This window comes from Macrobrachium nipponense, chromosome 20 (assembly GCF_015104395.2).
Source record: "Macrobrachium nipponense isolate FS-2020 chromosome 20, ASM1510439v2, whole genome shotgun sequence".
NCBI lineage: Eukaryota > Metazoa > Arthropoda > Malacostraca > Decapoda > Palaemonidae > Macrobrachium > Macrobrachium nipponense.
This window is the reverse complement of record NC_061089.1, coordinates 50,732,483-50,757,155: the sequence shown is the minus strand read 5'-3', so window position 1 is coordinate 50,757,155 and position 24,673 is coordinate 50,732,483. Positions and strand designations below refer to the sequence as shown.

The window sequence follows — 24,673 nt, the reverse complement described above, 5'->3', positions numbered from 1 at the left end:
CACTATTTTCATATTCTCTTCATTATTCTCGCTTCTGTCGTTTTCTGGAGCCTTTTTTTTACGAGTTTTGTCCTTAGGTATTTTGCCTATTTTAGGACACATCTTGCTCCTGACGTATTCTGAGGCCATCATTTTACGATTATCTTTTGTTTTTAGCCTTTTGGGGCACCCTTTTTGTTATCCTCAGCCCCTCTAGAGCGTGTTGGTTCCCCTTCGGGCGTATGGTTATATGCTTCATACATTATGTGCGAGTATTTTTTTTTTGGCTTTTAGGCTAGCCTAGCAGTATGCCAGTCATTGTTGGGAGAGGAAGATTCCTCTCTCTCTCGCGGTACTCATGCATGTATATTTCTAGTGTAGTTTTCGATAATAGTCAGTAATACACTTGATTATATGCACTTTGTGATAAACTGCGTATTCAAATGTTGTTTTCTTGATGAGGTTGGAAGTTCTTGCGATGTCCTTCCCTGGCCCACCCGACCAGACCTAGGCTAGGTTTTGGAGGGTAGGCCAGGTGATCTTGTATATCCCTCCACCCTTGTGGCCCCTTTTACTGCCACCCGACCAGTCAGATATGTTTGCTTGGAGGGTGGTCTAGGACAGAGAGTCTCTCTCTTGTCATGCTCGTAGGGCCTAGACCTATCGTACTTGACCAGATCGGATGATTCGATTTTGGAGGGTTGAGTTAGGTTCTATCCGTCCTCTTCATGACGTCCTTTTGGAGCCATACTAGCCTACCTGACCGGATCTGTACTGATCTCGGAGGGTTAGACTGGGATCTTAGCGGGGTGGGTCCCTCACCCCCTGCCCCCCCCTCTCCCTTTCACAGTTCTTCCAGTAATTCCTCATAAATTATTTTACGTATTGTTTTGTTGAGTGTAGCCTGGGCCATTGCTCCCTTTAGGGTGTCAGTTGGCCTACCGTCTTCTGCCCCTTTAGTGGTAGGCTAGTTTACGGCTCCAGAGAGGTGGTTGGTCACCAATCAGTTGCTGTGGCCAGGCGATCACGACTCATCCACTCTCCTCCAGACACTCCCCCCCAACCCACCCCTGTCCCGGACGCGTTCCGGCGCTGCCTAGTTAGCTCGCTGCCCCAGTAATCCTACCGATGAACGACAGCTAGAGCGTTGAGCTTAATCCAGGGGATTAGTCGGAGGAGATTGGGTGATTAGTAGATTACGTAATCTCTATTGGTATGTCTCCGGGTCTATGTGTCCTCTGGCGAGGTGGGGTCTACCATCACACTGGCCAGTAGGCTATATGCTGGATTGTACATATCACTGTTCCAACGCTCTGTTTTCCATACTCCTCTATGTTATCTCTGCTTCCCCACTCCAGTGGGACGGAACTGGGCTTAGAGCTGCGTTTCTAATTGACTTGGAACTGCTTCTCTTCTCCGGTGCGATCAGACTCAGGCCTAGGTTTTACCTATTTTCCCTGTTCTGCTCGTATCAGCCCAACCCCGCCAGTTTTAGCTATTGTGATAACGAGATTATGGATTCCGGAGTAGGCGGAGGCATTCAGAGATTAATGTTAAGAAATTGTTTTATTCAGTCTCTGTTGGTATGTCTCTGGGCCTGTATTATTCTGGTGAAATCTACTATCACGCGCGCCAGAAGGTATACACCGGAGTTTTACGTACTGTTGTTCCCGCCGCTCTGTTTTTTCATCTTCTATGCTGTCGCTGCTCCCCACTCCGGTGGGGGCGGAACTGGGCTCAGAGAACGCACCTACTATTGGTTAGGTTTCGCTACTCTACTCCGGTACGATCAGACTCAGGCTTAGGTTTTGCCTTATTCCCCTGTTCTGCTCGTATCAGGCCCTCTCCGCTTGTTGTAGCTTTGACGATCCCTAGTATGGATTCCGGAGCAGGCGGAGACATCCAGAGCCTTATTAATAACAAATAAGTTGAAAATTATACTCGATATTGCCTTTAGCTGGTTAAGTTTCTAGTTGAAGTGTACTCATACCGCCGGAATTAACTCCGGCAGTATTATCTGATGATACTCATTTATCTTTTCAACTTACAGATGGTCCGATGCCAGGAGTCAGGTTGTCCTGCCGTTCTGTACTGGCCGTATGGGCATGAGGTCTGCCGGTCTCATGCCAACTGTGCCATCCACTTGGAGGGACGCGCGGTCTGGCACCCTGAAGCTTGTACGGTGTGTTACGATCTAGTTAAGATTGTAACAGATGAGTCGGTAGGTAGCATACTCGCAACATTGTTACTCTGAATTTTCTGTTACACATTTAGGTTGGGGAAAATTCCCTGACAATGGGGAACCTAATTTGGTTATTTCTTAGGTTGATTTGGCGCTCAGACCTCCTCGATGTCGGGGGTTTGGCAGGAACGTGACAGCCGGCCAACCCTACGTGCTGTTGGAGGAGCTGTGCACCCTCCTCTACCCCAACACTCCAGTTTTGGCAGCCATCAGCCTGCACTGAGAGCCTATGGCCACCGAGGAACAGGAGGTAGGTAGGGAGGTAAGTGAGGCAGGTAGTCTCCCTTTCAGTGCAACTCCTTCTTTTCCTCCTTCCTTTCAGGGCTTTCCTGTGAAGTCCACCGCCACTTGGAATAGGTCGGGCTCGGTGATCCCCAAGGTCAAAACCTTGAAGACGAGATCCCTGCCGAAGGCGGGTAAACCAACCAAGCCTTCCCCGTCAGCCTCCGCCAGGTCGTCATCAGCTTCCAAGCCTTCGACTTCTTTGGCTAAAGCTACTCCCCCACTCAAGGGGTCGAGAGCTAAGTCTTCCAAAGCCAGACCGGCGGAGTCTGGCTTCGACCAAGAGGCTTTCGCTAATCTTCTCATGCGGAAGATGAGCGAGGTAGTGGACTCAAGACTCGAATCGATGTCCACTCAACTCGCCTCAGGTCTAGAGACATCGGGCCAGTCCATCATGTCTCTGACCCAGAGGTTACAGGCCCAGGAGGAATTGGTGACCAGATTCCTCCAATCTGGAAACACATCGCTGTCCTTTGCGGTGCCGGACGCGTCCAAGCTTCCGCCATTTGAGAACAGCAACCCATTGCGGTTGGCTCTGCATACCCCGTTCTCAGAGGGAAAGCTTACAATTGAAGGTTGCGGAACCCGACCCGTGGAAGACTATGAGTTCTTCCCGCATGGCCTACAATTCCCCTTCCCGGGCTACGCTAGACTAGCCGAGGAAGCGCTGGTCAGGGTAGACAAAGTCCCGAAAGAGACGGTTATCTACCCTAGGGACCAGGCTCAGTCTGCATGGGTCCGCACCCTCACGGATTTGGAGTGTGTCAACACCAAGTTGACACCCCACAAAGGTTGCTATACCATGTTTGTAGTGCCGAATGACGTTCCGACTCCTTACACGTCAAAGATTGCAGAATTGACAGTGCAAGCTGGAATTGAGGAAAAGCCTATGCCCCAGCTAAAAGAGACGGAGGCTACCTCCTTGCTCTTCCCCGGAGACCTAGAGTGTTGGGCTGGGGCTCCGGCAACGTTCACGGTGGGCAAACTTGACCCGGAGTGTGCCTCCACACAATTCAGTGAACGTTTGCCTAGAATTCCGGACCCCATGGTCAAGGCGGAATTCGAAGCAAGATGCCGGCTGAGCAGGTCAATTAACTCAGTCACCACTGCAGAGTTGACGGCTACAGTCTTTGCAGATGAGCCTCTGTTCTGGGTCCTGACAAAGTCACTATTACAGGCTTTTCAAACAGACCTGTATGACTTTATAGTGGCTAGACGAGCCTGCAGGAAGCATGTCTTTGCTAATGCTTCCACCAGGCATGAGCCGAACAGGCTCATAAAGGCGTCGATCTGGGGTGCCAACCTCTTCCTGAGGACATGGTTAACAGTGTCCTCAGTGAGGCGGCTAGAGCTAACCAGAACCTTCGTGTCTGTTGGGGACTTCCCTTCAAAAGGAAGTTTGAGACCCCCAGACCACAATCCAAAGGTAGGAAGAGGCCTAGAAAGTTCCAGCCTTTCCAGTCTGCTCAGCCTCAGACAGTAATGCAAGCAGTTCCTGTCTCCCAGATCAACAAGCCTTGGACATCCAAGGCACAGCCACATTAAGGGCCGACATCGAGGAGGTCTTGAGCACCAAATCAACCTGTAAGAAATAGCCAAATTAGGTTCCCCATTGTCGGGGAATTTTCCCCAGCCTAAATGTGTAACAGAAAATTCAGAGTAACAATGAGGCGAGTATGCTACCTACCGACTCACCTGTTACGATCTTAACTAGATCGTAACACACCGTACAGGCTTCAGGGTGCCAGACCGCGCGTCCCTCCAAGTGGATGGCGCAGTTGGCATGAGACCGGCAGACCTCATGCCCATACGGCCTGTACAGAACGGCCGGACAACCCGACTCCTGGCATCGGACCATCTGTAAGTTGAAAAGATAAATGAGTATCATCAGATAATACTGCTGGAGTTAATTCTGGCGGTATGAGTACACTTCAACCAGAAACTTAACCTGCTAAAGGCAATATCGAGTATATCAACTTACTTGTTATTAATAAAGCTCTAGATGTCTCCGCCTGCTCCGGAATCCATACTAGGGATCGTCAAAGCTACAACAAGCGGAGAGGGCCCGATACGAACAGAACAGGGGAATAAGGCAAAACCTAAGCCAGAGTATGATCGCACCGGAGTAGAGTAGCGAAACCTAACCAATAGTAGGTGCGTTCTCTGAGCCCAGTTCCGCCCCCACCGGAGTGGGGAGCAGCGACAGCATAGAAGATGGAAAAACAGAGCGGCGGGAACAATGGTACGTAAAACTCCGGTGTATACCTTCTGTCGCGTGTGATGGTAGACCACACTTCGCCGGAATAATACAGGCCCGGAGACATACCAACAGAGACAATAAAACAATTTCTTAACATTAATCTCTGAATGCCTCCGCCTACTCCGGAATCCATAATCTCGTTATCACAATAGCTAAAACTGGCGGGGTTGGGCTGATACGAGCAGAACAGGGAAAATAGGTAAAACCTAGGCCTGAGTCTGATCGCACCGGAGAAGAGAAGCAGTTCCAAGTCAATTAGAAACGCAGCTCAGAGCCGCCCTGGCACTAGTCCTGAAACTGAGGGGATTGGATATCTCGAACTCGTTCAAGATCTCCTTGCTAATGAGGAGCTTTGAAAGGTCTTGCCCACCCAGGGAACTCAGGCTCCGAGTGGTACGGGACTCTCGTCCTTAGGAGTTTGACTTGAAGACCCTTCGAGCCACTCCAAGAGTCATCAGACAGGGATCTGACCCTCAAGACCCTCTTCTTGCTGGGCCTGGCATCAGCGAAGAGAGTAGGGGAACTTCATGGTCTGTCCTTCAACGTTAAACATTCCAGGGGATGGGGATCTGTTACGCTTGATTTCGTCCTGAACTTCGTAGCTAAGACTCGGAATCCATCGATCCCTGACGACAGGTTCGAGTCTTTCACATTCCCTTCCCTATTGGACTTCACCAACAATGATTCGGATGAGATGCTGCTATGTCCAGTGAGGGCGCTATGACGCTATCTGAAGAGAACTCGACACCTCAGGCCTCTGAGTGTCGACGCCTCTTTGTTAGCTCTGGGGTGACCAAGAGAGGAGTATCCAAGAACACGCTTTCTTTCTGGCTGCATGAGGTGATCAGGAGGGTGTACGAAGCTGATGGTAGTGACGACATCCGTACGCTCCGTCCGAGAGCCCACGAAGTCAGGAGCATTGGTCCTTCCCTTGTGTTCCACAAGAACTTCTCTGTGGTGCAGGTCCTGAAGGCAGGGGTCTGGGCCAGCCAGACCATCTTCACCTCCTTCTACCTTCGGGATATTGCCCACAGGTCCTTGGATACTTTTTCCTTGGGACCCGTGGTGGCTGCTCAACACGTTGCGTATCTAACCCAGCCCCTAGCAGGCAGAACAGCATCGATTCCTGGTGTGACTGTAGAATGGATGAGTGAATGAGAGTGTGACTGGCTCCTCTTCCCCATCTTTTTCTCTCCTCTACCTGTGGGCAGAGCCTGTGGGCAGAGGGACACGGTCGTCACCCTGCTGGAAAGGATGAGATGCAGGTAAGCTACTCAACGGAGCCCCATCCTATCCCTTTCACTAGGGATAGGAGTGAATATCCACTACTTCCCCCAACAAGGGGGGGGGGAAGTGGAAGCCAACAAGAGACAAACCCATAACTTTATGTTGGCTCTTGCAACAGGAACAAGTTCTTGCTTGTTAGTTTTAAGATACGCTTGCCTCTCTCATATTGCTTGGGTCCAGAGGTCTGACCATTGATCCTGCGGTACCCCGATCAATATGGCAGAGGCTAGGATACCTCCCTCGCTCTTACGACCAGGGAGGGAATCCAAAGTTGGGTGAACACCAGTCTGTTCTCAAAGACTCAGATTCCTCCCACCAAGAAGTGAGTCTTCCTATTGTAAAAGGACCGATGGTTTGTATATCGTACCGGAACAAATGACAATTTGTCGAAAATTACATTTTTCCTAACTATACAAACTTGAGGTCCTTTTACATATAGTCCCACCTCATGCCACCCCTCACTCTGAGTTTTTTCCTGGGCCTAAAGCAAAAGTGATTCTTCACCTCCCAGGCGCGCCGCGCACTGTCGGACAAGCAGTTAACTACCGAACTCCCTTGTTCGAAGCTTACGACCGTCCAGCTGCCGCTAGTTACCTTCTTATTGTAAAAGGACCTCAGGTTTGTATAGTTAGGAAAAATGCAATTTTCTACAAATTGTCATATTACAACAGAACCCCTTGTTAAATTACAATTAGCTTTGAATCCCTTTACCACGCAAGGCAGGTTTCTAAGGTACTCGGATTGCCAGATGTTCCAGAATTTCTCCAACTGACTCGGACGCACAGCCTCTCTTACACACAAATCTTTCGAGGTCACCCCTGAGGCAGAGTCATCATCCAGTTCCACCTGAAAACCTGCTGAACGACCAATAAGAAAATGAGATGGGGTGAGGGGGTTAGCAACATCAGGTTCTTCACCTATAAATGTCAAGGGTCTAGAATTGATACATGCCTCCACCTCATGGAGAGTGGTTTCTAATTCACTCCTAGACAATGTCTTAGTGCCCAACATCTTTCTCAATGCAACCTTTACTGATCTAATGAGGCGTTCCCACCAACCTCCCCACCAAGGTGCACTAGGTACAATAAACTTCCATTTTTCCCTCTACTGTCTCCTCACCTTGGTTAAGAGTGTCGAGTCGTTGGGAAGCCTGGAGGTACACGGTACCTGGAGTATCAGAGGCAGTACATATTCATCTGCAGCTGCTCTCTCACAAGGTAAGGTACTGCAAACATTAGTTATAATGTGAGCATATATTGTCGCTGTCTTTTCATAAGCTGTCCATATACCCACCATCTGGGTAACGTGGATTCAGCTTTGTAATTGTTTGGTAAGTCACTAATGTAAAAATTATATTTTACGTATACTTGCCAAACAATTACATAATCAGAGCCCTCCCTCCTCCCCACAGATGGCCGTTGTGGCTCAACGAATTGACGGTAGTTACCTCAGCAGTACCTGGTACTCCCGAAAGTGGGTGGGACCTGTATCACCTACATAAGTGATAGCAGCGCCGCCAGCGCCAGGAAATTTAAATTTTCGACTGTCAGGTAAGAAAGCTTACAGCTTTATAATTGTTTCGTAAGTATATGTGAAACCTTATTTTATTATAAAAATATCATATTTTTTCTCGCCTGCTTCAGACAACTTGTCACTACCCAAGTTGGTACTCTCTTCGTCTACGAAGAAAGCTTTAAAAGATGTGGACATCTGGTTAGCTTTAAAGAGAGAAATGGGTAAAGCGTCTTTCACTGCACCTCCTGCCAAACTGATTAAGAAGCGTCACTGTTATTATGACACCGGAGAATCTCCTTCCCTGGGAATTTCTGCCTCTTCCCAGGGAGATTTCTGAGGCCTCTTCAACTCTGCTAGACGATTGGCCTTTTCTTCAGCCAAAGTTATGCTCTCGTCAGCGGAAGTGGATCACCTTACTAAGGTATTAGAAGTCTATGACGTCACGGGGTCCATCTTTGTGTATTCCTCCGCCAGTGGTGTCTCTTTCCCCCTCGCACTGAGGGGAAGCCGTGACGTCACTACCGCTTGTGATGTTACTCTCATCGATGACGTCTCTTCCAGTCGTCTCCTCTGATCCGCCTTGCTTAGCCGTGACGTCCTCGCTGCCGCCCAGTTCGCAACATCTCCCTTCCTTGTCTTCTGAGCCTTCTCTGGCACATCAGTCTGAGGTCATATGCAGAGGTTGGACTCTGTATTGGATGTGAAGTTGGCTGCCTTATCGGTTGGGAGGACTGGTAGGAAACACGTTGCTTCGTCCCCGCCTTCTGAGAAGAGTGCTCATAAGAAACTAGTACTGTCTTCCTCTCCCTCTTCCCCCTCTACGCCTCATCGGCGTATCAAGTGTTGAAAGGCTAAGGACTTTGCCCTTCCTTCGCCTTCGAGGAAGGAACAATGCGGATGTGTTCCTGAGAGTGCTGTGGTTTCGGGCAGCGTTAACCCTTAAACGCCAAAGGGGTATATTAAAAATCGTCTTCCGTGTGCCGAGGCGGTCTCAGAGTGAGCGCGGAAGTGGGAAAAATATTTTTTTCAAAAAATCACAGCGCGCTTAGTTTTGAAGATTAAGAGTTCATTTTTGGCTCCTTTTTTTGTCATTGCCTGAAGTTTAGTACGCAACCACCAGAAATGAAAAAAAATGATCATTATTATATATATAAATAATGCAATATATGATAGCGCGAAAACAAAATTTCATATATAATTGTATTCAAATCGCGCTGTGCGCAAAACGGTTAAAGGTAACGAGTTAATTTTTTTTCGTTGTAATGTACACTAAATTGCGATCATTTTGGTATATGACACATTGTAAAACGATAAAAGCAACACAGAGAAAATATTATCACAATATAATGCATGAATTCGTAATGTGCGGACATAAACAACTATTTTTTTCAAAAATTCACCATAAATCTAAATATTGTCCTAGAGACTTCCAATTTCTTTCAAAATGAAGACAAATGATTGAATATTACTATATTGTAAGAGTATTAGCTTACAATTGCAGTTTTCGACCATATCTGACGAGTTAAAGTTGACTGAATGTCGAATTTTTGTATATTTTTTTTTTATATGCAATTATTTCAGAAATTAGAAAAGCTACAACCTTCAAATATTTTTCGTTTTATTTTACATGAAATTACGCACATTTTCATATATAAAACTCTATGAAATGCCTAATATGAAACGGAGCAAATATTCCGAGAATGCGATGTACGCATTTCGGAGATTTGTGGTGGAGAATCCGTGCGCGGAGGGAAGGAAAGTTTTTTTTTTAAATTCACCATAAATCTAAATATTGTGCTAGAGACTTCAAATTTGTTTCAAGATGAATATTACTAGACTGTAAGAGTTTTAGCTTACAATTGCGTTTTTCGACCTTTTCGGTAGAGTCAAAGTTGACCGAACGTGGTTTTTTTTCTATTTATCGTGATTTATATGCAAATATTTTGAAAATGAAAAAAGCTATAACCTTCAATTATTTGTTGTTGTATTCTACATAAAATTGCGCACATTTTCATATATAAAACTTTATGTAACAGAATTACATATGCCCGACGTTGCCTGCCACAGCTCTGACTGCCCTCTGCCCGGCGTCTGACCCAAGTCACGTTCGCCTGCCTGTGTCTACTGCCCGCCTTAATTGGGGTGTTTGATCTAGTAACTCTGATTCAAAGCGAGAGAATTCCTGGCAAATCAGAGTGCCTCCCGGGCATTTGCCCGTCGTGTGGACGGGGCTTTAGGCTCAAATGGGTTGAGCCTGGTGGTAGGTTAAAGGAAAATTATTAGTGAGGCAGGTAGAAAGGAGATCTGGATCTATGACTAAAGCTACTTAGACAGTGTCAGGAGAAACTGTGTTTCCCGCTGCCACTGCCGGAAATTTAAGAGATTCCAAGGATTTCAGGTAGTTACATTTGAAAACTGTCGGCGACTTCCAGCCTGTGTATTTCTTTAAATCATCAAAATTCATATGTTGGAAATAATTAATTGAGGTGGCTACTGCCCTGATGTCATGGACCTTAGGGAATGAATCAGGATTGGCTTGTTTGATAAAATACAGGATTTGTTGTCTGATTCCTTTTAAGGAAATGGTGCCACCTTTTTCCCTTATAAATAGGGGGCCTGAGGACCTAGAGGATGTCCTGGACAAATAGGCTCATAAGGTCGTCACTGGACATAGAGAACGGTCTTGAGGAAGAGGGAGGATCTTCCAAGGGGCCCATCTCATTAAAGGATCCTCGTTTTTAGCCAAAAAACTACAGTCTGGGGATAGTAGAACTTCTCCTGAGGGGAGGAATTCAACATGGCCAGAGTCTCTGGAGAGAGCCGACAGTTCAGATATCCTGGCTCCTGAGGCCAGACTCAGTAAGAATAATGTTTTCCTTAAGAGCGTTATATAACTACATGAATCGTTGTCAGAATCTGAAGCCAGTTTGAGAACGTCATTTAAGAACCATGAAATTGAACTAGGTCTTTCTGATGGTCTGAGCCTAGCACAAGCTTTAGGGATAGACGAAAAGTAAGAGTCTGTTAAGTCTATCTTAAATCCAAACTGGAAGATTTTCTTTAACGCTGACTTATTGGTTGTAATAGTACTAGTTGCTAGACCTTTTTCAAATAAGGATCTGAAAAAGGATATAGCCAAATTAATAGTCATGGTTCTAGAATCTGTTTCCTTCAGGAAATTTGCTAGTTTTTAAACTGCTGCGTCATACTGACGCAATGTTGATTCTCTTTTATCCGATTCTAAGAAAAGGATATTCTGAGGATCAATATTTGCATCTCTTTTAGCCGCGAACTCCATGAAGTCCATAAAGTTAGGGTTTTGAGAATTCCTGAGGAAGCGAACACAGTCCTCATTTGTACTGACTGAGACAATTTGGGATTGGGAATCTGTTGAGGCCGGAGACCCAATTCCAGAAGGAGGGGGTACCAATTGCTCTTGGGCCAGTCCGGGGCTACTAGAGCAACTTGTCCCTTGAAAGACCTGAGCTTGTTCAGGACTTTCAATAGAAGATTCACTGGAGGAAAGATGTATATCTTCTTCCACTGATTCCAATCTATGGACATGGTGTCTGTGGCATAAGCCAGAGGGTCCAGGTTGGGGGCCACATAGCAAGGGAGCTTGTGGTTCGATTGTGATGCGAAAAGATCCACCTGGAGGCCTGGGACCTTTTGGCATATCCACTGGAATGAGCGCCTGTCCAGGGACCACTCCGATTCTAGAGGAACTGATCGAGACAGGGTGTCTTCTATCATGTTCCTTACTCCCGCCAGATGAGTGAAGGATAGATGCCATTTGTATTTGGCTGCTAGAGAGAAAATGGCTATCATGACATGGTTCACATGACTTGATTTGGATCCTCCTCAGTTGATGCAGTGTACTACCACTGCACTGTCCAATACTAGTTTGATGTGGGAACCCTTGGCTGGTAGAAGCCTCTTCAATGTGAGGAATACTGCCATAGCTTCCAGTACATTTATGTGAAGCCGGCGGAACTGAGGTGACCAAGTCTTTCTTGTATTGGGAGTATCCTCCCCATCCGCTTAGAGAAGCGTCCGTGTGGATAACCAACGCCGGAGGGGGAAATTGGAGAAGAACTGATTTGGACAGGTTCTTGGCCTCCGCCCAGGGGCGGAGATGCTTGCGGAGAATCGGTGGGATGAATGACAACTTGTCTCGAGATTTGTTGTTTGCTTTTAAGCACCAAACTTGATTTATATCTTTCAATTTTGCTTTCATCAGAACATCTGTAACTGACGCAAACTGGAAAGAGCCTAGGATTCTTTCCTGGTTTCTCCTTGATGTCTGTTTGCATTTGAGGAATTGCCTTGTTGCTTTGGCTATTTCTTTCCTTTTGGCCAACGGAATTGACGGAGTGTGGGAGTTCAGATCCCACTGAATGCCGAGCCACTGAAAGCGAGATTCTGGCGTTAGCCTGGACTTGACCTTGTTTATATGGAACCCCAGATGTTCCAGAAACTGGATCACCTTTCTCGTGGCTTTGAGGCATTCTTCGACCGTTGTTGCCCAAATGAGCCAATCGTCCAGATACGCTACTACCATTATCCCTTGGGATCTTAGTTGTTGGACTACTGATTCCGCTATCTTTGTGAATACCCCGGGAGCTACTTGTAACTGGGATATGATAGTATGCGTCTGTAAGATCGATAGAGGTGGTGATGGCCCCACGGGGAAGTAAGGTCCGCACCTGCGAGATAGTCAGCATTTTGAACTTGTTGCAACGAATGAATAAGTTTAGACGGGACAAGTCTAGGATTATTCTTCGTTTGGTTGAGCCTTTCTTTGGCACCGTGAACAAGTGTCCTTGAAACTTTTAAATGTTTGACTCTTGATACTACCCCTTTCTGAAGGAGTTCTTGTGCATACTCTGTCAATTCCTTTGTTGGTTCCTGAAGGAATGTTTTGGATGGAGGGGGACCTTTGATCCAACTCCATCCCAACCCTTTGGACACAATGCTTTGTGCCTAGCTGCAGAATCCCCATCTGTGATGATAGAGGAACAGCCTCCCTCCCACCTGAGGGTCCTCACTGACTTGGGGCAGGGCGTGATCCTCTTCCGCCTCGGAAATGCTTGCCCCTGCTAGGTGTCCTTCCGCCGCCTCTTTGGCGAAATGCACCTCTAGCCCTGCTTCCTCTAACAAACCTATTAAAGGCTTGGAACGCCTGGCCTTCAAAGACTGGATTGAAGGCCAGAGATACAGCGTAAGAGGTCGAGGGCTGGTTCTGGGAAGTCAGGAGGAGAATGGGTTGGGATTGGTTCTTCGCCGTTGACGGCTGAACCACCTGGGACATTGGTACTGCTTGCATTACCTGTTGTTGCTGAGCAGCCTGGAAAGGTGGGAACTTTCTAGGCTTCTTCAGCTTTTTCGAAGTTGAAGGGGTGACTTCTGGCTTCCTCTTGGAAGAAAGTCCCCATCGGACCTTAAGGCTCTGATTGAGCCTAGTCATTTCATGCTGGACCTCGTTCACCACTGCTTCGGGAAAGAGGTCAGCGCCCCAGATGGAAGACGCAAGCAGTTTGTTTGGCTCATGCCTGATTGTGGCTTCCTGCAGTACATGTTTTCTGCAATTGCGTCTAGCTATCACAAAATCGTACAGATCACACTGCACGGTGTGTGTCTGTGCTTTAGCTAAGAGTTTGAACAGAGGTTCCATCCCGTATGTGATTGCAGCAACCTCTGTCATAACTAGGGCGTTCAAAGTCCTCCCTAACCTGGTCCTAGCATCAAATTCTGCTTGGATCAGGTTATCCGACAACCTAGGAAGCCTCTCCCCAAATTGTACAATTGCACAATCTGGTTTGAGCTTCCCGACCGTGAAGGTAGCCAGCAGATCAGCCCAGAGGTCTTCAGATCCTGGAAGGAGAAGAGATGTTGGCTCTGTCTCCCTCAGCTGGGGCATAGGCTCGTCTTTCATGGTGGCCTACATTGTTAGCTCTGCTAACTTTGTGGTAAAGGGGATTGGCGTTTCCTCCTCTGCCACAAAGATAGTAAATGGGCTCTTAAAAGCCTGAAGCTTTGTATTGACACAATCCCAATCTTCTAGACTTCTAATCATTCTCTCTGAGCCTGATCCCGACTATAGATCACTGTCTCTTTCGGGATCCTATCCTCCCTCCTCATTGCAGTCTCCATCAGACGAGCATAGCCCATAAAGGGTGGTTGGAGGTTGGCGGGGTGGAACTCGAATTCCTCAATTCTTCGAGTACCACAATCTGGAATAGTTATCATCCCATCCTTGAAGGGAGCATAGGCTGCGACCCTCCAGGGATTGTTCGCCGTGATGGGAGGAAGAGATTCATAGTCTGGCATTGGTTGTAATGCCATGCCAGACTGAGGAAGAACTGCTGGGGGATTCTCCCTGAGACCCCCCATCAGGTTTTCCTGGTTTGCCAGCCTCTCTGAAATACTCCGGATCGACTGGCCAGACTCCTCAAATGAGGTGGAGATGCGGGAGAACATTTGTTCGAACTTGTCATTAACCAAGTTACCAACTAGGTTCCCCATCTGCTGCATTATGTTTGCAGTGAAGGCCTCTGTGTCGAAGGGACTAGGGTCCCTGACCGACATAGGAGTTTTAGGGCGTGCTCCGGTGGACGTAGACAGCTCCGGCTCTGTGGGAGCACAGGCCTTATCTCTAGAGGACTTGCCTCTTGACCCTTTTGACTGTGAAGTCGAAGAGGACTTCGATTTCTCTGCTCCGGGGTGGTGAGCCGGAGTCTTATGAGATGCAGAGGATGAAGTCTTCTTTGAAGACGTCCTCTCAAGGGTCTTTTGCTCTCGCTTCCCTTTCACCTTAGGGACAGCTGAAGCTGAAGATGTCCTACCCGGAATATCGGATTCGCAAAAGCCTTGGAAAGAGGAAGAAGAAGGATTAGGGGAAGAAGTTCCAGATAAGCCCAAGGGAAACCCTTGAGCGCCAAGCAAACCTACCTCAACTAACAAACTTCCTTCACCTACCGCCATTGGCTCTACGTTTAGAAACAAGGTAGCCACTTCTTCGGCGATCTCCGGGTTGCCCTGGGCCGCCAGCGCCTGCGCCACGCCTGCGCCACCTGCTGCTGGATGGCGGCGATGCATGGGGCCGCCGCTGCTGGGTCGACGTAACCGGTCGACTTGCCGCCCGGGAAGAGGCGGACAGCCATAATCTTGTCCAGGATGTATGGCTGCCCCTTAGATACGTTCTTCCCGAACCCGCCGACCCAGGCCCTCAAGGTAGCCGATGCGGCGTCCTTCATGGCGGCAGCCTTGAATAAAGGGTCATTGTAGTCCTTACAACGAAGCCCGAATAATTTTTATATCTCTTATCATATGCTTCTATAAACAGTAATAAGTATGCCATGAACAGAATAAGTAAACAACTCCGGTATATACATACTATGGCAGAAAACTGATCCACCAAGTCGTAACAGATGGAGCAGGCTTCGTGGTGCCATACCACTAGTTCACCATGGCGGATGGCACAGGGAGCGTGGGTCCGGCAGACCTCGTGACCACATGGATTTTGAAGGATGGCGTTGCATCCTGGTTCCTGGCAGTTGGTAGCCTGTAAGTGGACAGATACATGAGTATCAGCAGTTACTAACAGGACTAGCCCGCTAAGAGATATAACACTCCGTTGCATGCCGGAGTGAAAAAATTTTTTGGGCATAGTCCTCTCCTGTTCTGTAGAGATAGTCCGTAAGACCTGGTAAACTAGTCCGATGGTTACCGGGGCACCAGAGTAAAGAATTCCACCGAATCAGCAACTGGTCTATACACCGAGGGTGAGGGGGACAGCGGAGAGACATGAGAGGATTAAACCAGATAAATAACAAAGGCAGCGTGGAGCTTAGCTCCGCCGTACAAAATTCCGCAAGCAGGAGGAGGACCCGGATGGTGAGCGGGCACTCCGCCAGACTAGTGGAATATAATATAAAACAATGATAACAAATAAAAATTGTAAAACATATACAGTTAATAAATACATGTGCATGTGAAAGCTACTCTCCGCCAACCCCCTATGAGCTGGCGGAGCCAGATGAGCCAGCCGCGGGTAGGCTGGGGGGTGACCGAGGGAAGGAGAGAGCTGAGAAAGGACACGAAGAGGACCCAGCACGAGCGGGAGGGGTGGCCAACTCAACTCGAACGCACGAGGTACCCCCCCTTGGATCCCAGGAAGAGAATGGTACTAAGAGCCAGACTCAAGATCCCCCCCTTAACTCCCGTATCCTCCCTGGGTAGGGAGGAAGAGGGGAGGAGAGCCCGGTTGGTTGCCGTGGCAACCATGAGCGAGCGTGGACTGCCTCCCTCCCGCTATGGGGAGGGAGGCAGGAAGGGGGACTGAGCTGGTGGCTCGTGGCGATCGTCTGGCCCACCGCGACCGTGGTAGGACCACGCGGACGAATAGGCCAGGCGAAAGAGGTAGCCTAGGCTAACTGAAACCGTCTCTAACATGCAACATAAATAAAATACATATCATACATCGTATTAAAATAGAAAGCAAGGAAATCGAGGGAAAAGAAAAGGAAACGTCCAAGAGAAGTTAGGCTAGCCTACCTGGGAGGTAGGAAATCCAACTACTCGGGAGCTGGCCTCTGCCGATACGTAAAACGGAGGGCGACGGCCAGGGTGGTAGGACTAAAGAGAGAGAGGGGTTATGACCCCACATGCCTAACAGACCTAGACAAAGGCACATGGATGCATGAACACTGAGCTAAGACATAAGGCATAGGATTTCCGGATAATACGATAAAAATAGAAATTCGGTAGCACACCTTGCACCACACATAAAATTAATCATAAAATTAATCATAAATACTGCACAGCAATAGCTACTATGGTATGGGGGACCGAAGAAGCTAGTTAAAAACACGCGAGGCGAGCCGGTATGGTGAGCCCGAGACCAGACGCAGGAGGTGCCATTAATATACCTAAAAAACGGTTGAAAACGGATCCTGTCTGGCTAAAACTAATGTGTAACCTTTCGGCAGTACTTAACTTAGCTGCGGCGATGGCTTGGAGTTCCATAGTTGTAAAATAATCCAAAATAGCAAGCACAAACACAGAGAGCAAAAATGCACGTGCGGGCAAGGTGTCGCTAATGGAAAGGATGGCCACCAGAGGCGCTGGTGTTAGCGTGGGTGGGTGAGTAGTAGTAGTTGCTGATGCGGGCTGTGTACCAGCTCTCTCTGGCAGGGGGATTTTGATGGCGAAGAGATCTAAATGGCAAGAGGTCCGTGGTAGTGGTTTCACTTGCCCCAGTACCATACCGACACCCTCTTTTTATTTAAGGTGAGCGAGTCAGATACTCTGACATCCCCCTCTTTTATTTTTCTCTGGTAATGTTAGTATTATTTACCTTAGAAATATGAACTGAAGGGATATTTCACGAAGCGACACGGGCTTGGCCCAGAAAGCAACCTTTATATGGATGATTTTGCCATATATTATTCAGCATCTCGCATTAAACATGCAGAGCTCATCATTAACAAATCTATAATAAAAATAGATGAATGGACCTCATCTGTAGGATTCAGATTGTCCATTAATAAGACTCAAGCAATTATATTTTATAAAGATAAAAGATGGAAGAAAGGTGAAGAAATAGATTTGAAAATCAGAAATCAAAGTATACAAATTGGCCAAACTGCAAAATTTTTAGGATTAGTATTTGATACTCACTTGAACTGGAACGCCCACATAACATATGCGAAATCAAAAAGTAAAAGAACATTGAATCTAATTAGAAAATTATCAAACACTAATTGGGGAGTTGATAGACAAACCCTTACATTACTATATAAAGCAACAGTGTTGTCTATCATTGACTACGGAAGTGAAATACATATATGGCTCAGCTTCAAACGCAGTACTGAAAATGTTGGACCCAGTTCATAATGAAGGACTTAGAATATGTACAGGAGCTTTTAAATCGTCACCAACCTCTTCTTTACAGGTTGAATGTGGTGAACTACCTCTCTCTCGCTCTCCATAGAGAGTTAGTAACGATGAAAAGTGCCGTAAGAATTCAGTCAAGTGATTCACCAACCAAAAAATTATTTGAATTAAGGGATGTATTTATTAACAATCATTCACTCTTTTCCAATTAGATCAAGAAGATTGTTTGAGTCACTGAATATAAATATCCAACTACCTCCAATAGTAAAATTACCTCCTCCTTGGATTATGAATAAAATAAAAGTTTGCACAAAATTAAAATATCTATCAAAAAAGCATTCTTATACCCCAGAACATCAGAGACAACATACAATAGAGCACATAAGCCGAAAAGGTCCACATTATGCAATATATACAGATGAATCCAAATCAGAATATGGAGTGGGATATGCTGCAGTGTACCAGGATAAAACATGCCAGTTCTCGCTTCCCAATAATGCCTCGGTATTTACAGCAGAGTTATGTGCAATAACATTGGCCATAAAAATAATCAAAGAACACTACTTTAACATTTTCGTGATTTATAGCGACTCTAGAAGTGCTATAGAAGCCATTGATAGTTATAATCCCAAAAATAATATTGTGCAGCAGATAAAGTTTTTACTCTATAAATTATATAAAAAAGGAAAAAATATTGAAATGTGTTGGATCCCTGCCCGTGTCGGAATAAAAGGAAATGAAGAAGCTGATAAAGCAGCCAAGGAAGCAATCCACAAGATGAGAACAAATGTAAACATCCCTATTAAAGACAGTGTAGCTTATATAAAAACAATAATTGTAAATAAATGGCAAGATATATGGAACGAAGAACCTGAAAGTAATAAACTAAAACAAATAAAACCTGATGTTACAAATTGGAGCTCCATATACCAGAGAGAAAGACACACGCAAGTAATCCTGACACGTCTACGTATAGGCCACACTCGTCTAACACATGGGCACTTAATGAGCAGCCCACATGACCCTGCTCCGGAGTGCTCAGAGTGCAAGGTATTGATAACTGTTAGACATGTATTGTGTGATTGTCCAAAGTATGACCAGCAAAGACTGTCAACATTTGGAAGTAAAGCAATAAAAGAAATTTTGTCAGAATCTTTCACATTTTCAGTCGTTCCGATTATGACGTTTCTAAGAAACACTGATTTAATTAATAAAATATAAAAATAACTATATATACAAAAACCTCAGAGCAATTAATGAATTTTAGATCAAATTTTTAAGTTTCTTGACTTTTTGTTAATTTTAATAACCTCTTTAGTATGTATGGAACTGTGAGTAAATGTATTTATTGCCTGTTTGCATTCTAGTATGAAAGTCTAAGCCTCTGTGCAGTTTTTTTTTTTTTTTTTTTAACTTTTAATTTATCGAGTAGTATATTATATGACCTTTTTGGTTCCAGTTCCTGGCCTTTGGCCTAGACCTGGCATTTTATCAAATCCTTCGGGCCAGCCCTATGAGAGCTGAAAATCAGCTCAGTGGTCTGGTTAAACTATTCTTATAATAATAATCTGGAAGTGAGAGAAGACCTTCGTTGGTGGTTGGACGACCAGAATCTGTTGAAGGGTGTCCCTCTGCGTTCTCTTCCACCGGACCTCCTTTTCTTCTTGGACGCTTCCCTCGCAGGTTGGGGGGCTCATTTAGGCGGCCTCATCGCTTCAGACATTTGGAGTTTGGAGGACAAGCAGCAACATATCAATGTCTTGGAGTTGAAGGCAGCCTTCCTGGGTCTGAAGGAGTTTCGGGGGAAGGTAGAAGGACATTCTGTCGTTCTCTTGTCGGACAAAACCGTGGTGGCAGCCAATGTGAACAAACAGGGAGGCCTGGTTTCACGTCAACTTCACACCTTAACCGTCGAGCTTCAACAGTGGGCGGTCAGCAGTTTGGTAGAGCTCTCACCCAGGTATATACCAGGCAAACGGAATGTGGTCGCCGACAAACTCAGTCGCCGGGATCAGATCCTAGGCACAGAGTGGTCCCTTCATCAAGTGGTAGCAGACAAGCTTTTCCAGATTTTGGGGAGACCCATGCTGGACCTTTTTGTGACTCGCTTTAACAGGAAGCTGGAGATATTCTGTTCAGTGGTTCCAGATCCTTTAGCATTGGCAGAGGACGCATTCCAACATCCCTAGGACAACCTGGAGGTGTATGCCTTCCCTCCATTTTGTTTGATCCATCAGGTTCTGAACAGGCTAATGAATTCACAGGGTCTTCGGATGACTCTGGTAGCCCCACTGTGGCCTCAGGCAGAATGGTTCCCAGATCTGCTGTCGTTGTTGTCAGAGGTTTCGAGGAAGATTCCCCCTTGGCGACATCTCCTCTGTCAGCCCCATGTGGAAAGGTTCCACCAGTCTGGAGAATCCCTGTCCCTTCACGGTTGGAGGCTATTAAGTATCTCCTCTGAGTGAGAGGCTTTTCTCAGAGAACAGCTGGGCATATGTCCAGCAGTCTTAGAAAGTCGACCTCTGCGGTTTACCAAGGCAAATGGGCGATCCACTGTGATTGGTGTCGTAAATGGGGTTTTTCTCCACTCACAACCTCTATTCATTGAATAGCAGACTTTTTAACCTTCCTCAGATGAGAAATGTTTGTCCGTTTCTGCCATTAGAGGCTACAGGGCGGGCCCTGAGTTTGGCGTTAAGCCATAAAGGTATCGACATCTCCTCTTCCTGAGAACTTTCCGTGCTAGCTAAGGGGTTTGAGCAGTCGAGTTCTCCTAGAGAGCTCAAGCCTCCAACGTGGGATGTTTCCTTGGTTCGTAAGAGCTTCATCAAGAGTCCATATGAGCCCTTGCATCGCTCATCTGACAGGAACTTGACGCTCAAGACAGTTTTCCTTCTGGCCTTGGCATCTTCCAAGAGGGTAGGAGAGCTCCATGGTCTGAGCTATGAGGTGAAGCACACCAGGGGTTGGGGGTCGATGTCCTTCGAATTTGTCCTGGAATTCGTGGCCAAGAACCAAAATTCCTCTGTGCATGATGACAGATTCACTTCATTTTCCATTCCATCACTGAATGACTTTGTGGGTGGTGATGCTCAAGAGCTTATTTTGTGCCCTGTCTGGGCCCTGCGTTGCTATTTGGTAGCATATGCTCCTCTTCTAGGCAAGGAGTGTCTTGGTTTGTTATTGGACAGTCAAAGTTTCTCTTTGGTTCCTTATAGTACAGTGGTTCTTCCATATATCATTGTACGTCACTCAGGTTCTGAGTGGTTAGATATAATTTTATCTAGCTTCTCAACGGGCTTCAGTCCCTCTCCAGAAATCATTTCTTCTGGGAGCTGGACTGGTGGGTAGGCCCCCAGCCAGTCTAGGATGTCTTGTATACCTCCCTCCAAGTATGAGTCTATCCTATTGTTAAGAACGAAGGTTTGTTCGCTTATGAACAAATGACAAATTTTCTAAGACAATTTATATTTTTCATAGCTACAAACCTGAGGTCTTAATGTTATACTGCCCGCCTCTAGCTGCCCCTCTGTTAAGTCATCCTGAATTGGGAAAGACTGGCGTAGCGGCGTGGTCCTTGACCATTCTTCACCTGAGCTACGCGTGCGTTGCCAGATATCACAAGATTCCTTGTTTTCATCTGCTTTTTAACCGGATCCAGCTAGGCGCTAGAAATTATCCTATTGTTAAGACCTCATGTTTGTAGCTATGAAAAATACAAATTGTCCTAGAAAATTTGTCATATCAATGAAAAGAGGGAGCTATGCAAATGCACAAGTTGTAAGAAAAAAATTATAAAAAATTTCCTTAACTTCTACAAGAAGTTGAAATTACTATCTATAACACCTTGTAGGGCCTCTTTTACAAGACAGTCGTAAATTTTACAAGGTTGTATGTGTTTTTTCTAAGAAATAAATTTATTTTATATTGTAAAATTATAATTACAGGTCATACAATATTAAAACAGAACTAAAATTAGTAACAAATGCTGGTAAATTGTTTATGTAAAATGAAAATACTGTACCTACCTTTTTTCGGATTATACATGTCTTGTCTAATATTTATTTGCAAAAGTGCAATTATAACTGACATCATCATGAAAGATAAGAATTAAAACCAGCGGCAACCCCTGGGTATATCTATGAGCAAATATACAATAAGGTGTCATGTGAGGGAGAGAGAGGGGCAGTACTTACTCCCTTGAAGTCAAGATTACAACTAGCTCATGAGCTGCCTGCTCAGGGTTGGTTGAAGGTTCCCAGATGACAGCACCGCCAACCAGCCAAAGTCTACCATAAAACCAGCCAAAATCCCGCCAAATGGAAATCCAAACCAGCCCAAATAACCGCCAAATATATGTGCGTTATATTTACCTTTATAAATGCATATTTTTTTAATCATATATATGCTTGTATAGCGGCATCATAGTTTTAGTTACATAATATAAACTAATATAAGAATACAGGAAAATTTATTTTTGTTTTGCTTTTGTATTGACAAATGAAGGGAGGTGACAGACAATCCTCTTAATCCCGTGACCCGTGGTCACTTCCATTAATCATCCATCCACAACGAAATTATAGGCCGCTCAAAAAAATAAAAAAATAAATAAATAAACATGCCAAATCTACCACCTTATTACTCTTTTTTCCTCAATAGTTTGAACGGGTTTAAGAAAATATGGTATCTGCGCTAATCCCCTTTAACGGTCTCGACCTTTTGTAGCTGTTCGGTCATCTGGTGTGTGTGTGATTTTTTTTTTTTATTCTATCTACATATTTTGCTTAATTGTTACCAAGTTTTCACTGAAAACCTATTCAAATTCCCCAGATTTTCCTGAAAACCTTTAAAAATTCCCAAACTGGGGACAAATTCCCCAAAAGTGGGATCAGTGTTTAGCTCAAAAAGCAAGTTTCTGAAAACCAGCCAAAAAACCACTAACCAGCCAAAGTGAATTTTTACTCACCAAATTAGAAAAAAACCAGCCAAATTTGGTGGGAAACCGCCAAATCTGGGAACCCTGTAAATTAAAGCAGCCTGCTTCTTGAGTTTAGCCAGTCTAAAAGTTGCCATTAGTGAATTAGTGGGCTATAGAAGTAATGAAATCTCTTCCCTGCCTGATTCCTTCAAAACGACGGCGATTAATATTGATGTCCACCATGAGTGGGTCCATCCACCATCCAAAATCTGTTATTGCTACTCATATGAGGGGATCTCTCCATTAAGGGTTAAATAGAGAAACAATTTTTATTTCTAACATGTTTAATGTTAGACTTCCTATGTACACATAACTTTATTTTTATAAAACAATAATAATAATAATGCACCGATGATTAGTGAAAACCAATACAGTATGTCTCAGTACTTGAATAATGTTGGTATTAAAGTAATACAAAAATCTCAACACTCAAAAAAAAAAAAAAAAAAAAAAAAAATTTCCTTACTATGAATTTCATCTAAGATTATGAATGAGTTCAGACTCATAACAAATACAATATTTATTCTACCTTTCACAATAGACAACAGCTTTTTTTTATTAATTAACCTTCACATACATTAAAGCAATTAGTGCAAAGATATTGGACAACACTTTGCGGGGGGCATCCAAAATGAAGGAGCAAATCACCCTGGTCTGGATAGTACAGTAACATTGCGCTTGAGAGAGAGAGAGCGCGAGCACTTTTGCAGGAATTTAGAACTGCTTTACGTTTATTTTCAAATGGGTGAACAATGGGTGAAGATGCATCGTTAAAGTCAATGGGTGAAATAATTCCATAATCAATCTTAAGTGATGATATTTATGATGAGTTTGTGAGTGATGATATGCAAAAGGCAGTCTTGACTGAATATGGAAATTCACTCGACATTAACTTAATTTTTTTTTCTTTTTTAGCAATTAAGAAGCAAAAGTCTTAAATACCGTGACTACAGCTACACTCATGCATGAAGACACAAACAAAATACAAAATTACTTTGTTTTTCTTAGTCAAGACAGATATGTTCTTTTTAAAGATCTAAGAATTTGCTACCTAAAGCATGGAAATGAATAATATTGTTTCCCCCTCCCCTCAGTCAAGCAACAGACAAATGCTGCTTAAGGCATTTGAAAATCATAGATGTAGTTTTGGAACATGCCTAGAGTAATTTTGTTTAGTTTATTTGCTAATATTTGTGGCTATGTATACACTATCTACTATAAAAGGTGTAACAAATAAACAGCCATATATTGAGCCTGCTTAAATGGGAAAACTGAAATAAGCCAGTAGAATGTTTTGATAAATTTTTCAAGCCTATGATTACTTGTTTCTGTTGGCATTTCTTTTGTCAGTTAAGACAGCTTTTCTTATATTCCACTTCCATCATAAATAAAGTTACAAAGATTAATAGCCAGTGATGCAGCAGTTAATAATAAACGTTTATTTGGTTACACATAACACTTTTTTTTCTTAATGATAAATACTTGATTGATCCCAGTCTTGATAATGGCCTCTGTTGCTAAGAAGAACAAACTTACAGGGTTACTTAATCTGCTATCCCATAATATAACCTAACATGGGTGTTCCTACTTACCTGACTGTGGTTGGGTTGGAGAGGTGGTTTTGGACTTGATTCGACCCTGACCTTGGCTATGGTGTCAAATATGGTGATACACATTAAACGTTGTAATTTCTGTATTATATCAGTAGCCATACATATAGGTTTTATTTGTGATTAAAACTTTAGAAGTTATTTAAGTTGATGATATAAGAAAAAAAAGCCTTAATAATTATGGGCTCCTTGTGAAATGTGGTTATTTTTCTTATGAACCGAAAACACGCTTCTGTGAATACACAAGAGTAAGCAAATAGTTTCTGCCAAGCTACTGTTACCAAACTGATATGTTTACTGTATATACCTTAATACATCACCATGACCATTGATTTCACTGCACATAAATGTCAGGGATATTCAAAAACATATTTTGTGAAAAATCCTAGCTGAATTTAGTGTCCTTACAAATTAAGAAATATTTAATTTATAAAAGATTTTATTCTCAATGTATACAGAAAAGCCACTCTTTCCAACAGATTTTATTGAAAAATTTCTTAGTCTATGTATTGATACAGTTTATATAAGTACTAAGGCAATCTGCATTTGCAGTAAGTTGCAGTGCATTTGGAATAAATAACAGGGACAAGATTTCTTTCATCTTCAAGGGTATTTATCTTTGA

At 44.6% G+C, this 24,673-nt stretch overlaps 1 long non-coding RNA gene across 2 annotated transcripts in view; it reads left to right on the top strand.

The window, feature by feature from the left end:
* Positions 1-24,673, top strand: part of LOC135225734 (uncharacterized) — a 74,339-nt gene that overhangs the window by 16,349 nt on the left and 33,317 nt on the right. The window lies entirely within an intron of this gene.